Genomic DNA, 15,067 nt, shown 5'->3' with positions numbered 1-15,067 from the left:
CTTACTATTTTTTCGTCTCTTGGTCACAATCAGAAACTGACAGAAGTAAAGAAGCTGCGACCAATATTTAAAACGTCTAACATATAAAACAGTAATTATCCAGCTTGATAGGATATCCAGAAAGGTCAATATTTGCCTAGATTTAGAAAAGTTTTATAATGTAACTCAAACACTATTGCCACAATTGCCAGCTCCAGTTTTAGTGTATTCATTTCTAAACGGCCTAATTCAATGTAACGCGAAAAAAAATATCTCGAAAGCAGAAACGTGCATTAATTTTAATTCAAAATATGACATTTTTTGTAGATATAATACACCTGACGTTCAAGCACTACGGGAAAAGAGGGTGCTGACTGCTGAGTCATGAGGTCAAATATTTTGCTCTGTGTGATCTTCATCTATCAGCTTACCGGTACGTAGAGTTATACACAATAATTAAATTATTTTGTGCTGGTCAGGCAGCATTTTTTGTTACATACCAAAACTTAAATAAATTGCCTGCAACTGGACTGATACACAGGCTGCAGGGTCAAAAAATCAAGGTGTGACTTTTGAAGGGAAGTCACTTCAAAGTGACTTTGCTTCAGGAAGAATAACTGTCTTCAAAATAACCTCCTTGATTGCGTTTGCGTTATTGTATTTGTGTCTGTGCGTGTGTGTGTGTGTGTGTGTGTGCGCGCGTGTGCGCGTGCGCGCGTGCGTGCGTGCGTGCGTGTGTGTGTGTGTATGTGTGTGTGCGTGTGTGTGTGTGTGCGTGTGTGTGTGTGTGTGTGTGTGTGTGTGTGTGTGTGTGTGTGTGTGTGTGTGTGTGTGTGTGTGTGTGTGTGTGTGTGTGTGTGTGTGCGCGCGCGTGTGTGTGTGTGTGTGAGAGAGGGGGTGGCGAGCGAGATAAAGTACAATTTAACTTTCGAAAGTATTTTGCTGGCTAGTGCTTGGAAGCCATGATTTGTTCAAATTTCAAGTTTCATGAAAATTTAATGTATTTATTAGGTCTCTAAAATGCATCTAGCTAAATATACCGCACTGTTTTCAAAAGAAAAGACATTCTAATTAATGTTGCATTGGATTTATGTTTTGTTCGTAGCATTGCCCGAGGTCAAATGTTTTTCAATATTTAAATGCCAGTTCCTTGCAAGGTAGAAAGTAGAGTTATTTGTATAGCGGTGCTTTTTACTACATGGAAATGTTTTTCCATCTGAGGCCTAACCAACTATTTAGAGCGGAGACTTCGGCCATACGGTAAAATGTTTAAGTTTGTGTAATATATTTTTCATAAATCAAATTCAGTAGACGAGTTTGCTATAAACAGTTTTTGTGAATCCGTAATCAAAAGTATCCCCCCTCCCAGCAAAATTTAAGAATTCGAAAAAACACAAACCCTGGAAACACGGAGCCCTATTTATAAAATAACAATGCTGTAGTCGGTGATAGATTAAGAGTTCAGAAAAAACTCCTCCCACCCCTTTCCACTGGAGCAAAAGGAACGCAGAAGAGGAGGCGGCCTCCACTCTAGCGTTTGCTCAGCTAAAGTGGAAAGAGGTAAGAGGAACTTCCCCTGAACTCTTAATTTGTCAGAGAGTTAAGTGTCTCCATAATGATACCCCCAGACTAGGAGAAAATTAAAAAAAATGGGCAACCACTCACAGTTTCAAAACACAGCTACTGCTATTACTTCACGAAGTCACATTTACAGAATCGTCCACCCTCACCGAGGGTTATGCTAACACCTCTTCGCAATTAATATTTTTCCTCACTCCCGAACTTAGTATTATGGAGTTAAAATAATAAAATAGCGCAAAAAGACAGGGGCACGAAGTAAACAGGACAAGCGCTATCTTGTTTACTTCGTGTCCCTGTCTTTTTTGCACTATTTTATATTTATATAACTCCATGTTATTAAACTGGGAAGTGAAGAAAAAAATTAATTGCGAAGAGGTGTTGGTGTAACCTTCGGTGGGGGTGGAGGATTGTGTAAATGTGACTTTGTTAAGTAAAAGCAGTCGCTGCGTTTTTAAACGGTGAGTGCATGGTTGCCAGTTTTCTTAATTTTTTTCCGAGTCTGGGGGTATCATTATGGAGATGAACCAAATATCCCAGCAACGTATATTACTAGATTATTGAGGTAGTTCACATCTGAGATTGCGTTTCTTTTTCTGATTTCGTCGTTTTCTAAACATGCTTGGTATACCCTGTTGCAGGTCAGGAAAATTGTTGTCGATTTGTTCATTCTACCAAGCGCGATGAAATGCGGTAGCTTTACGGGATCATCGTTTGTGAAAACCGTTAGGAAAAGAAATGGTACGGTAAAGAAATGGTTCTAATAAAGCGTACACACATCTAGGACGGCGTCAAGGACGCTGTCTAGGTCGACATCGAGTACGACGTCAAGAACAACGTCTAGGACGACTTCTAGAACGGCCTCAAGGACGGCGTCCAGGACGACCTCTAGGACGACCTTTAGAACGACCTCTAAAACGACCTTTACGACGACTTCTAAGACAACGTCAAGGGTGCTGTCTTCGACACCGCCCTTGACGTTGTCTAGTCCTAGTAGTGGTTGCCCTACCGAGAAAAAAAAAACAGTATAACTTGTCACTAACTGGATTTTGGAACAGGAAATCTAAACGAATTTCTTGCTGGAAACCTGAAATCCAGTTATATTTCCTGTTCCATAATCCAGTTAGCGAAACGTTATACTGGTCTTTTCGGTATGGTCAAAAACGACGTCTAGGACTACCTCAAGGACGACGTCTAGCAAAACGTCCGAGAGGACTGTGTCAAAAACGACATCTAGGACTACCGCGAGGACGACCTCTAGGACCTCTAGGACGACGTCGAGGACGTCAGGTCACGTCAGCCTCAGCTACCAGCGCTTACGAGCTTACGCGACCGACGCTTAGCAGCTCAGGCGACTGGCGCTTCAGCTAAATGCGCCTCAGCCATCATCGCTTGAGTCACGAGCGCCTCAGCCACCATCGCTTCAGCAACGGGCGTTTGGTGGCCTTGATTAAGGGACCTTGCGCCTGGTTGGGTTTTTAAAGTTACTGTTTTGAAAGCAAAACAGGCTCCTCTCACAAAGCCCTCCACTCTCTCCCTTTTACAAGAGCGAAGGCTAGAGAGGCGAGGAGGGACTCGCCCCTCTCCGATGTTCGTTGTTGCAAAGTGAAAAGAGAAGATGGCTTTGTAAGAGGAGCCTGTCCTGTTTTTCTTGACCTGCAACAGGGTATACACCAACTCAACCCTCTGACGTCAGGCCGCTGCGGTGTCGGTGCTGTCGGTACTGCGCATTCACAGACGCTTCCTCTCACGCGAATCTTGTTTCTGCGCATACAACTGCATTGACGTTGTGTGGGCAAACGCGGGCTTGTTAGTATGTTGCCTGGAACGCGTCTCCGACTGGTGTGTCTTCCGCGTCCAAAAATCTTGTCCTCGATATCCGCCTGATGACGTCATTAAACGTCATGCTGTCGCCGGTCGCGATCCTGGCGGTGTGCCAGCAGCGGTTCTGGCTGACGCCTGTTATGCTGTAGGTCGCTGTAGAGTGAGTCCACGAAAACTTCGGCAGCCAGAGGCTGGGACGCCGCGACGACAACGGCACTTGCGTTCAAGTGTACTTTTCGCCAGGATTTTTACGACCAGCCGCTTTGGGACCACTTTGGGACCACGTTTGGCGTATGGGCGGAGTAGGACGCTACACTCACCAGTCAGAGAGGCGCTGCAGGCACCATGTTTTTAGTAAGCACCATGTTGATGTATAGTCATAAGTTACTAGAAGCATTGTCAACCGCCTTGTAAAGCAGCCCCGGTATTATATCTCTAGGTGTATCTTCTCTTCAAAGCCTCAGCGTGGAAGATTTCATCGACAATGTGCTCTTCCGGACTCAGCAGAACCTATACGGACGCCTCACGCAAGGCTGGAGTATATTTCTAGGCACAAGCCTGCAGGCTGATAATGGCACCTTCATTCCTCTCGGAAGCGACAAGTTCGCTACGGGTATTGGATTGCACTATAAGCTTAAAAGAGATGGAGAGTGCGACACGAAAGTGGAGAGGCCCAGAAACACGCTTAGGTGTCCCATCATATTTGACCAGTTTCAGGTAATACTACCTCGGTTCCCTGGGGACGGTGGCAAAGAGTACATACTTCGTGTGCATATAAAAGGGAAAGTGGTGCTTTGGAATCCCACAGGTATGTATTTTGCATGCTAATGTTTTCTTTTTTTTTTTCTTTTCTGAAGTGTATACACTATCTCTGAGGTGTCAGATACATTAGGGAGTTTTCGTAGATCGTTTTCGTCATCCCGCAACGCCCTCCGCAACCCACTACGATACCCGGGACTCTGCAGCCAAGGCCATCGGCGCGCAGGCGCAGTAGCTGCTTCGTTGCGGAGGGCTTATCGGGGGGGGACGCGGTCTACGAAAACTCCCTATTGATACGTCCTAACACGTTACCTATATTGCGGCAGGTAGAAACGGTCTTGTACATAGTGAATATGGCTACCATCAGGCAGAGCAGTAATTATGGTTATACAGGCTTCCCCAATTCGGCACTTAACTTCACTCCATATGTTTCTTTCTATAGCGTGCACCTTATAAATTTAAGCATGTCACTCCGAGTAAAGCTGTTGATCCTCCCGGTGTTGTGGGAGGCAGGTTCTGCTCCGATGGTCTGGAGCGTGGTGGCACGAACGTCGCTGAGTGACGGGTCGACCCACTTCTTGTAGAAAACTATGTGCATTTATTTACACTAGTTACTAGTCCCAACTTGGGAGACCATCGTGCCTCGTCTAGATGCTCGGCCCCAGCCCCCAGTCTCCCAAATCGAATGCAAAATTCAAATCTCCATCCCGGAAAATCCTCTCGGCACTCCTTTCGTAGGGTCGTAGGGGCCTGCTTTCCCCTTAGGGACCAACCAATCCTTTCAATTTCTGCCATTCATACGTGGTACACTGTTACCCAATGGTCGGCGAGCTGTCAACCTGGTGCTCCAACCGCCAAAACCAAATTCCTTTTAGAGTCGTCCCTGTGTTTTTCCCAGCCTGGCTGGCGCCAACAGCTGAATTATTACATCGGGCAAAACTCGACAATTTGACACTAAGCGGCAAAACCCTCTATATGCTGGCACCCTCGATTAACAACCACAAGCAGCTCCAAGAACGGGCTGTCCCAGGGATCTGTCCGAACAGACTCCCGAAACCCGAGACGTTTCTTAACGATCGCGGGGGAACCGCTCCCACCTCTCGGCCGCTCTGCCCCCGCAAATGTTCCCTCCAAAACGCCGACACAAAGATACAAAGCTAAAAAAATCACTGCCGACGCAACTCTGGAAGGATAAGCTTTTCTAACAAGAAAAGTCTAACAAGCGACAGTCAAGCACGGTAACCACTCGGCCACGCACGCGGTCGCTCGCCGACGAGCGTGGCAATATTCTTTAGAAGTAAAATGCGAAAATGCGCCGATGTCGTGTTCGCTCTAACAGTGTCGCGATGTGTACATACATGAAACTGGTCACGCGTGCGTCGTTTCGCAAGAAGTTTTGTCTATTTTGTTAGAGCTCAACTCAGCGGAGGTAACTATTAAAAAAAAAAGTCAAGAACGGCGGCCCTGCATTTTCTTTGCCCTATACTAGCCTGTTTGTCACAAGTTTCATTAGTTGGTGTTAAATTAAGATGATAAAATAAACTAAGGCGAGACCAAAGCCGAATTTCAGCAATTTGTAACTATAAAAAAAGGCTACTCATGGAATATAAAATAAGATAAATAAAACTTAAATATCAACAGCAGAGGCGGGAGTGCTCAGTTCGGTTTCTTCAGGTGAAGGCACTGTTGCGTGCAAATCAGTCTTCGGGTTTCTGTGTGCCGGAGAGAGAATGGACGTTGTAGGCTCACGGCGCAGCGTCGGGTGTTAGGTTTCTCGAACGACTTCAGTTTTAACGGAGCTCAACATGATGGGCGGCTGTGTCGGCGACTCCTGGACTTTAACCGAACAGAGGTTTCTCTGGTCCGTTGCCCTGTAGACTCGGTCCGGCGGGTTGCTGGTAGCCAGCGACTGGCGACCCAGTCCTGGTTCGGGCCGTTTACCCGAGTGCTCTGGCCTGGCTGTCGGTCGTTAACTGTCCCTCCCCAAATCTCTCGCGCCGCTCTCTTCGTGTTTCTTGCGTCTTCGTTTTTTGTACATTTAGTATGAGCATCATAGCACAACCCCCCACTTACGTTTTTGTTTCAGAAGAAAGAAAACCAGAAACCGTGGATGATGTGCCTCTTACAATAATTCCAGATGTACACAGAACAGTTCTGCTTTGCGTTCGCGAAAATAAAAATAATAATCCTGAGAGCTTATCGCACTTTCATGAAGCAAAATATTGCAAACAATAAATCACAAAAAATGCGTCCTGGAGAAAACTTCAACGCGCTTCAGACGCGCAAAACACGGCACAAAACCCTACTTAAATAACAGTTCAAAAGCCACTTAAATTCACACCGTAAGCTATGGCCCGAAGCTTCGTCCAAGCAAAAAAGAAAACAAAAAATCACAAACTTGCTTTCAAATATTTCGCCTGAAAGTAGCTAAGCATCGTCACAAAAGTTTGTACACCTAGTTTGTTTAGTGGTCGAGTTCCACGTACGACTTACCAAGTGAAAATTTAAAATGAAAACCCAGAAATCGCCATGACAAAAATTCTAAATCGAAAGACAAAAAACAACCAAAAACGAAGCCACTTATTACTTGCAGCAGACGCTGCAGACATGCAGTGTACAATGTCCGGTCCAAATCTCAGTATTAAGTTGGCCTTCCAAATCTAAATTAGCTAACTGCCTAGCCTGGGCTTTCAAGCTAACCAGCTCGGCGAGGGTCCTAACCGTGTTTCGGCGTCACACTCAATCTGTGCTAGGTTAGCCGCAGCAGGCTTGGACTAAAGCTCTGAACATTTTGTGCTTCCGGTTTGTCTTGGCATCCGAACTTGCTTCTGCATCTTCTGGTCCACTCTTCACTGACGCTTGCTTATCTGGCATGCGTCCTGTCTCAGCATGGTGATTCCTGTTAGACGGCTAAGCCCGCGTACCTTGAAGCGCGCTTTTCATTCTCGTCTGATCTCTTCCACGTAGGACACTTGCCTACGGGATTCTCTTGCAAGAACAACGCTGCGTCTCATTCAACGAGATTCAGTCTGATATTACAGTATTTCGGACTTTTCGCTGCTATCTCGCTGTTAGGATTCTGCAGCATCATTGGCTAGAAGCCCCAGCCCCAATCCATTGGTTGCCACTTCCACGCTTGGCATCTAATTTTTTACCGTTTCTCGGATGCAGCTTAAACATCAGTAAGGTTTTATAGCCACCCCGAGTAATCTCATTTTCCTGGCAGGGGACTCTCTGTCTGCAGTCAAGGTACGGGGGGGGGGGGGGGGGGGGGTTTATTGAGTCACTTTAAACTTTCTCATCTACGTATCGCTCTTCAACTGATGCGCAGATCGCATCTTGAACTGTCGCTACTATGGCTTCCAAAAGCCCTGTCATCTCTTTCAGGCCATGAGATTCGGCCTGAAAACGAGACAGTCCTGTGGCCGCCTTTCTTTTACATTTTTGTATTTCTAAGGGATCTCTATCACTTCCATTGTCCGTCTCTTGCCATAGCATTTCCCATTCTTCAAATCTCACACTCTTCATTTATGTACGAAAGGTGGCCTTCTAGTGGTTTCTGAAGTGACATCTCGTCCATATCCAACGACTCCCCAAATCTCTCGTTACCCCATGAGCTTCATGTATTTTAAGAACTATTTCCCTTTTAGCTTCTAGCTAAAAAAATCTATACTTTTTGCTCTACCTCTGTCCAAAAAAAACGCCAAATAACTGCCTCTGTATGACAATGAGCTTGCAGGTTATAAATAATATTACTGAAATTCAATAGGTGTCGTCCCGTCGCGGACTCCAATTGTCACGACGTTTGTTAGTTCGTGTTAAATTAGAATGGTAAAATAAACAACGACGAGACTAAATCGAATTTTAGCGATTTATAATTATAAAAAAAATAATCATGGAACATAAAATAAGATCAATAAAATCGAAACATTTGCAGCAAAAACGGCAGTGTTTACTTTGGTTTCTTGTGGCGGAGGTGTTGCTGCTTACACATCACTCTTCGGGGTTCAGTGTGATGGAGAGAGAATAAAAGTTGGAGGCTCAGGGTGCAACGTCGGTGTCCTGGGTTTCTCGTACGACTTCAGTGTTTAATGGAGCTCAAATTGACGGGCGGTTGTATCGGCGACTCTCGGGCTCCGCCAGAACGGAGGCCTCTCTGGTCCGTTGCCTTGGAGACTTGATCGGGCGGGTTCCAGGTTGCCGGTGATGCAACCCAGTCCTGGTTTGGGCCGTTTACCCGAGCGCCCTGGCATGCCAGAAATGAAAGTTACTGCGCAGGCGAGCTGGTGAACCATCATAGTAAAAGAAAACCTCGAGATAAGGAACAAAAAAAAAGGGGGACAAACACAACACTGTCTCTAAACACAGCTGCAAAATGTATTTCCGCACAATCCTTTTTATAAAGGTCAACCGCAACCACACCGCTGTAATCAACAACTGTCAACCCCACAGTCAAGTCAAGTGGACCAGGCCCCAGATCCGATACAACCTAACAATACATCGGCGAACACAGTGACCTTGAAAGCTAGATTATAATAATAATACCTTATAAGCAAATATTTGAGAAGATCCAGGCCTGCAAGAGCTGCAGAAGGCAGTGTGCCCATACCAAAAGGCCCACGGGTTCAGCCTGGGTTCTAATGTTTATAGTTGTTGTTGTAACTGGAAGCGGCAACACTGGGTAGGGCCGCCAGCTACAGTTGTTCACACGTCAGTTCGTGTGACAACACTGGCGCTGCACTACGTAGTTGTTTGGGCAGCCCTCATTACAGTCTTGAAGTCGTCGGCGTCGAGTGGGAAAGTTCTGGTGTGGTCAGATGGGAGCCGGCGCCATAGCGCTGCTGCACGGGGCAGCCAAGATGAGCCGTGGCGTTGTGTGCGAGTAAGGAGCGGCTCAAGGCGGCCCGTTCGTTTGTTCAGGCGCGCACTGTAGGGCAATTCCTGGTGGCCAGGTGACATGACTCGGCACAGTAGTCGCATTGTTGAGGCCCGTACTCTTGAGTCAAGGGGTTGCCAGGAGGCATTGAGGAGCTGTTCGGTGGAGGAAATTCCAACATGGGGGAGTCGCTCTTTCTTAAGCGGTGTGCGGCGGTAAGAGGCGTACGCTGCACGGCGTTGAACGCTGGAGAGACTTGTTTGAAGTGCCTGTGACAGGGGCAACCACACAGCAGTAACGTATTGAAGCGCTGGAAGAACGAGCGCTGTGTACAAACATCGGAATGAACTCGCCGGCCTTCCGGTCGTGGTCACACATGTCACGGACCCTAGCAGGCGGCGAAACCTGAGTACGATTCGAGTGCACGGAAAAGTTCAGTCGATAGTCAAGCTCGACTCACAGCACTACAGCCGTACCGGCTCGGCCTATCACGTGATGGCCACATTTTAGTGTTGGTGGTTGGGGAGAGGATGGTGGGTGACTTGATTTAGTAAATGTAAGTGTCGAGCACTTATTTGCATTGATGGGGAGATGGTGCATCTTCGTCCAGTACAGACAACGGTCTACGTCAGACTGAAGACTGACGTAATCGGCAGGAGAGCAGATGGGTTGGAGCAGAGAGATGTCGTCGGCATATAGGATAGGAGTTGAGGCCAAGTTATCTGTAATGCTCTTGATGAAAAGGGTGAATAGGATAGGGCCAAGGACGCTTCCCCGTGAGACGCCAGAAAGGACGGGAATAGCCGTTAAGGAAGCACCTCGGTAGATAACTCGCTCGGTACGGCCAGTGAGAAAAGAACAGAGCCAGCGAAGCAGAGGCCCACGCAGCCCTTTGAGCTCAGAACTCGACAACAACCCAGCATGCGAAAACCGGTCAAAGGCTCGAGAGAGAGATCTAGCTGGACCAACTCGACGGGTGTGCGGTCATCAAGGTGTGCACTGACGACGTGGACCTGAGTGAGAAGGGCGGTTGCACAGCTCCGGCCACGGCGGAACCCATGCTGTGAGAGTGACAGAAGGCTATTGCTGTCACGGCGCAGGTGAATTTTAGAATTGAAAATTCGCTCAAACGTGCGGCACAAGACTGAAGTGGATGCAATGGGGCGGTATGAAGATAAATTATCAGCACGAGCGCCATGTCCTTTGTGTACTGGCGTGACAATGGCTACCTTTCACAGACGAGGGGTAACACCAGAGTCCAGTATACGCTGGAACATCCGGGAGAGGGCCGGGGCCATGGAGGGAGCTGTGGTCATAAGTACAAGAGGGTGGATACCATCGGGGCCCGGATTCTGGAAAGGACAAAGCTGGGACACCACCTCAAGGATGTCGTCAGTAGTTATCGTGATGGATGATAAAATGGATGTAGGCTGACCAGTTGTGGTTGCACGAGGGGCATCGGTAGTTGAACTAGAGTGGGCCAGGGGGTTAGCACAACAAGAATCGGTCCAGACTGCAGCGAACTGTTTATTAAATGCTTCAGCTATGTCGGATGGGCACGAGAGTAAGTCGATCGCGACAAAGAAGGAGGGGTGCAGCGCCTGCTTCCGCTGTGAGTTAACAAATGCTCAAAATAATTTAGGCTATTTGACCGCACGAGCGGCGATGTCCCCAGTGTAAGCGCGGTGAGCCACACGTATGCGTTTCTTCACGTCACGCTGGATCTCTTTGGCAGCGGCGAGACATTCTGGGTAGCGGTTTCGTCTCGCCCTCCGGAACACTCTATCTTTCTGATTGCAGAGGGCAATTATGTCTGATGTAAGTCAGGGCGCGCTGCGTGGGCGATGGGCGCGCCTGAGTAGCACAGTGGCGCTTTTAAGGGCGGTCATCAGAGACGTGCAGGTCTCGCACATGTCGTCAATGTCGTGTTCTGAAAGCAGGGCGTTCCATGGGACAACGCGTACAAGCCGATGGAGGTGCTCAAAGTCGAGATTACTGTAGGCACGGAGAAGCCGAATGTGCTTCCCTCGGGTAGGAAGGGACGGAAATGTCGATAGCTGAATGACGTTGTGGTCAGAGTTGCTCAGGCGAGCAGTGACAGCACACTAGCGGACAAGAGTTAGATTGAGAGTAAAGTAGAGGTTAAGGCACGACGATTTTACTGTATTAGTTGTGTATGTATCCTCCGTGCACAGCTGTGTGAAGCCATTTGTTTCAAACAGGTCCAGGAGCATGTCAGATGCGGGGTCTTGCGGCAGTGGAAACAGAGGATCGGTCCAGTCGATGTGGTCGTTGAAGTCGCCGAGGATGTCGACGCTGTGATATGTGCTGCGAAGGGCTACAATGTGTTCCACTGAACAACGGAGCAGACTGTATGACTCGGCGCGGAGAGGTGGGGGGCAGTAAATGGAGGCCACGAGGTAGCTCTGTTGTTTGACAGTGATTTCAATTAACAGCGCTTCTAAGTCATTCCCCTTGAGCTCCTCGACTCGGCGGCGCTGGAGCGAGTTTGGCACAGCGACCATGACGCCGACACCCCACGGGAAGTCGTTCGGTTCTTTCAGAAAACAACGTACTCAGGGGGAACGAGCTGGCTGTCGTGGATGGATGGGTCCAGCAAGTTTCGCAGAGATTGAAGATTGTGCGTGGCATCGATGTTATAGTTGCTTGGTGCTCGGGTATTTTGTTCTGTACTGACCCGACGTTGCAAAACCAGATCGTCGGCTGCTGCGACGAGACGTGCCAAACCCGTGCCGCAGTGGGTGCCTGCGTTCGGTTTTCAGCATCGACCCGACGGCCATCCGCAATGTCGGGGGGTGACGACGGCGAAAGGGAGCATGGAGCTTGGCTAGGGACGTCCAAGTGATCATCCGTAAAGTCAAAGGTACAGCCCAGGCAGTGCCAAGGGTCGGTACTGCTCCCGAGTCTCCGGTATTCCCTGAGTGACAGACGAACACAGGTCCGATGGTGCCACATGCCGCATGTGTCACAGCAGAGGGAGGCCTTAGTCTCACGCACTTTTCTGTCACAACACGGGCAGAGAACTTGCGGGGGTCCTGGATTAGGATCCACATCACCGCTGGCGAGAAGAGACGCATACCAGCAACCGCGTGAGCCCGGGAGGCCGACGTGATCCAGCGGACGGAGAAGGCTTAGCGTGGCGACCGGGCGGGTCGACGGATAATCGGCCGAGACCCACATGCATGGGAGCGCAAGCCAGCGGGCGAAGGTGAGCAGGAAGATCGTCCGGTGTCGCAGGGCGAAAGCACAGTAGATCACCAGTGCGAATTGAACAAGGCAAAACAGGAGAGTAAAGCGACACGGTCTCCACCGTGCCACCATGTTGTCCGCGATAGACCGTATCTCCGGGTCCATAACAAGCGAAGATATGCTTATACAATTGCCAGCGCTAGTTATGCTAATCGTCTCTTTTAACACTCTTTTGAATGGGTCTCTTTCCTTACGAACAACTTCGGTCTTCGTCAAGCCCGGGAAGCTTCATCTTCGTCCGGGAAGCTTCATCTTCGTCAAGCCCGGGAAACTCATGAAAGTGTTTGACAATTTCCGAATTCGCCGATTTTGACGCCACCGTCCTTTTGTGTTCTAGAATACGGTAATTTGGACAGCGGTTAGTCTGACCAACGTACGTGAAACCACGCGTCATAGGAATATCATAAACCAATGCTTCTTCACACCAAGTTGCCGCCTTCCTATATTTTTTCTGATACTCTTCGACACACTGATTTGCGATAGATATGGTTAGGCTGGGGGGGTATCCGAGCTTCGGCCTTGTACACTATAGTTGACTGTCGGGTTGACGGTTGCTGGTGTGAGCAGTGTGGGTGGGGTTGCCCTCTATAGAAATGATTCTGTGGAAATAAATTTTGCACTTGTGTTTAAAGACAGTGTTTTTCGCTTCCTGTCTCGAGCTTTTTTTTTTTTTTTTTTCACTATGGCCTGTTTGTCTGTCGTTGTCTGTCCCTCCCCAAATCTCTCTCACCGTACTCTCCGTGCTTCTTGTGCCATCTTCTTTTTTTTTTTTTTGATAATTCAGTATGGACATTATCACACTGTAGGTCGTCTGCTCACTGGTTTGCGAGCTCGCTCCCGTGGAAGATAATCGCAATAAGTAAACTTTTAAACGAAATATATGAACGATGACCACCTGGGAACAAGCTCGCAAAGCAATGGGCAGACGACGAACATCCGGTTTGAGATGTAAACTGCACGGCCACAGTTTAACTTTGGCACCATTTTTAATAGTTCACTATTAATTGCTTGATTATTATTGATTGATCATTATTGGTTTGAGCTCTCACAAAATAGACATAAACTTTTCTCGTAACGGCGTTTGCGTGCCCACCTTCACGAATGTACGGTTAGACTTCGGACTTGGCAAGGGGTAATAAATATGTTGGTCATTTCGGCCTCTCCTTCCCCTATACATACAGCTTCGTAGTGCGAATGATCACTCGGATTTCCTGAACCGCATCCTTCTTCTCACGGTCCTTTTTTCTCGCAGCTCTATGACGCACTCGCTTATCTCTGGAGATAAACTTCTATGTGAATGCAACATAAGATAGTGGGAAGAATTCGAAAGGAAATTTCTTGGTAGCCTTGGTGTGGCTGCCAAACATTTATAATGAAACCTAAATATTTCATTGTACCTGATCACCTTTGAGAATCTGGCACCCTGAAGAAGTCTAATAGCGGCAGCCTACGTGTCCCCAAGAGAGCTGCTGCAGTGAGCCGTTCGTCATTCACATGTTGACAAAAACAGCTTCGGTTCGTTGCGGCTTTATATGAGCAGTCATGATGCGATGCGCTGGAGAAACGAAGGCCAGTGGCATTGAAACGGGGAAAAAAAAAAGGGGGAGGGGTAAATGCTTCCCTCCCCCCCCCCCCCTCCCCTTGCATGTAAACAATACGAGGGATGGGGAGAAAAATCTCGTATTCCCCCCACGACCGCCATCGTCGCCCGTCATCCACCGCCCTTCCATCTCTCGAATAGTTCCAACGCCTCTCATTAAAGGGATACTGAAGCGAAATTTAGATCTCATATAGCAAGTCTGGAGGGATAGGCGGGATGCTGCAAAACCCCAAAACATCAATCATAGAGCGATATCTCTAACGGATCGCCGCAGTTCCGGAAAAGAAGTGCGCGATTGAACACGGCCGACGAGATAAGTCACGACACGATTCTCATTCCCTCTCCTCCTCGCTGCGTCCCGTCGAGCTGGTGAGGCGAATTGCGAGGAGGAGAGAAGCGAGGCCGCTTGCCCTCATTCTCAAATGTTCCAGGAAAACAATGATGTCACCGCGGTCGCTTAATCGCGCCCTTCTTTTTCAAAAGTACGGCCATCCGTTTGAAATATCGATGGATGAATGCTGTTCTGGAGTTTGTAGCGTTCCGTGCAACGCTTCTGCGGCCTTGTTTTGCGAAATCCAAATTTAGGCTCAGTATCTTTTAAGTCTCTCTGGAAAATGTTGGCTGCACTATGAAGTTTCCGCGAGATTAATTTTGAGTTACGCGTATGTTATATATTAAAGCCATGCTTTGTTTCAGGTGGTCTTTTTATGAATTATAAGCGATTTATGAGCACAGGGACAACTTACACGATGACAGATTCCAACAACGTTAATGTCACTGAAACGCCGGCCCGATACAGTCTTTCATCGAAATCGACCCTCAATCTTCGGGGAGTCATGCGGTCAAGATTACAAACTTTCCTCAACGATGGCGATTTTTATAATTCTCTCACTACAGCTTTGAGTGGAGTTCTAAAGCCCTCTGATTTTCATCGTTGATATGCGTTGATTGGCCATTAAAAATATAAATATAAGCGCGATGTTTGTTTTATAATCGCGAACTTTTGTAAACTGAAAATAAACACAAGCTTCTTCATTATGGGGGTTCGATAACTTATTTATTTTTGTAGTTCTCAATTCGGTGCATGGACTATAAGAATGCCACAGAGTATAAAACTATAGACGCTTCGTACTCACGTGAGATTACATCCGCCATTGCTGACCTTCTCTTATCTTACCAAA

At 47.7% G+C, this 15,067-nt stretch overlaps 1 pseudogene; it reads left to right on the top strand.

Moving 5' to 3' along the window:
• The first annotated feature begins 363 nt into the window (after positions 1–363).
• On the top strand, positions 364–14,811 carry LOC115331580 (annotated as a pseudogene).
• The last annotated feature ends 256 nt before the right edge of the window (positions 14,812–15,067 follow it).

Source organism: Ixodes scapularis, unplaced genomic scaffold, assembly GCF_016920785.2.
Source record: "Ixodes scapularis isolate PalLabHiFi unplaced genomic scaffold, ASM1692078v2 PGA_scaffold11__112_contigs__length_91849675, whole genome shotgun sequence".
Classification (NCBI taxonomy): Eukaryota; Metazoa; Arthropoda; class Arachnida; order Ixodida; family Ixodidae; genus Ixodes; species Ixodes scapularis.
Note: the sequence above shows the minus strand (reverse complement) of the source record. Positions and strands in the feature narration are given on the sequence as shown.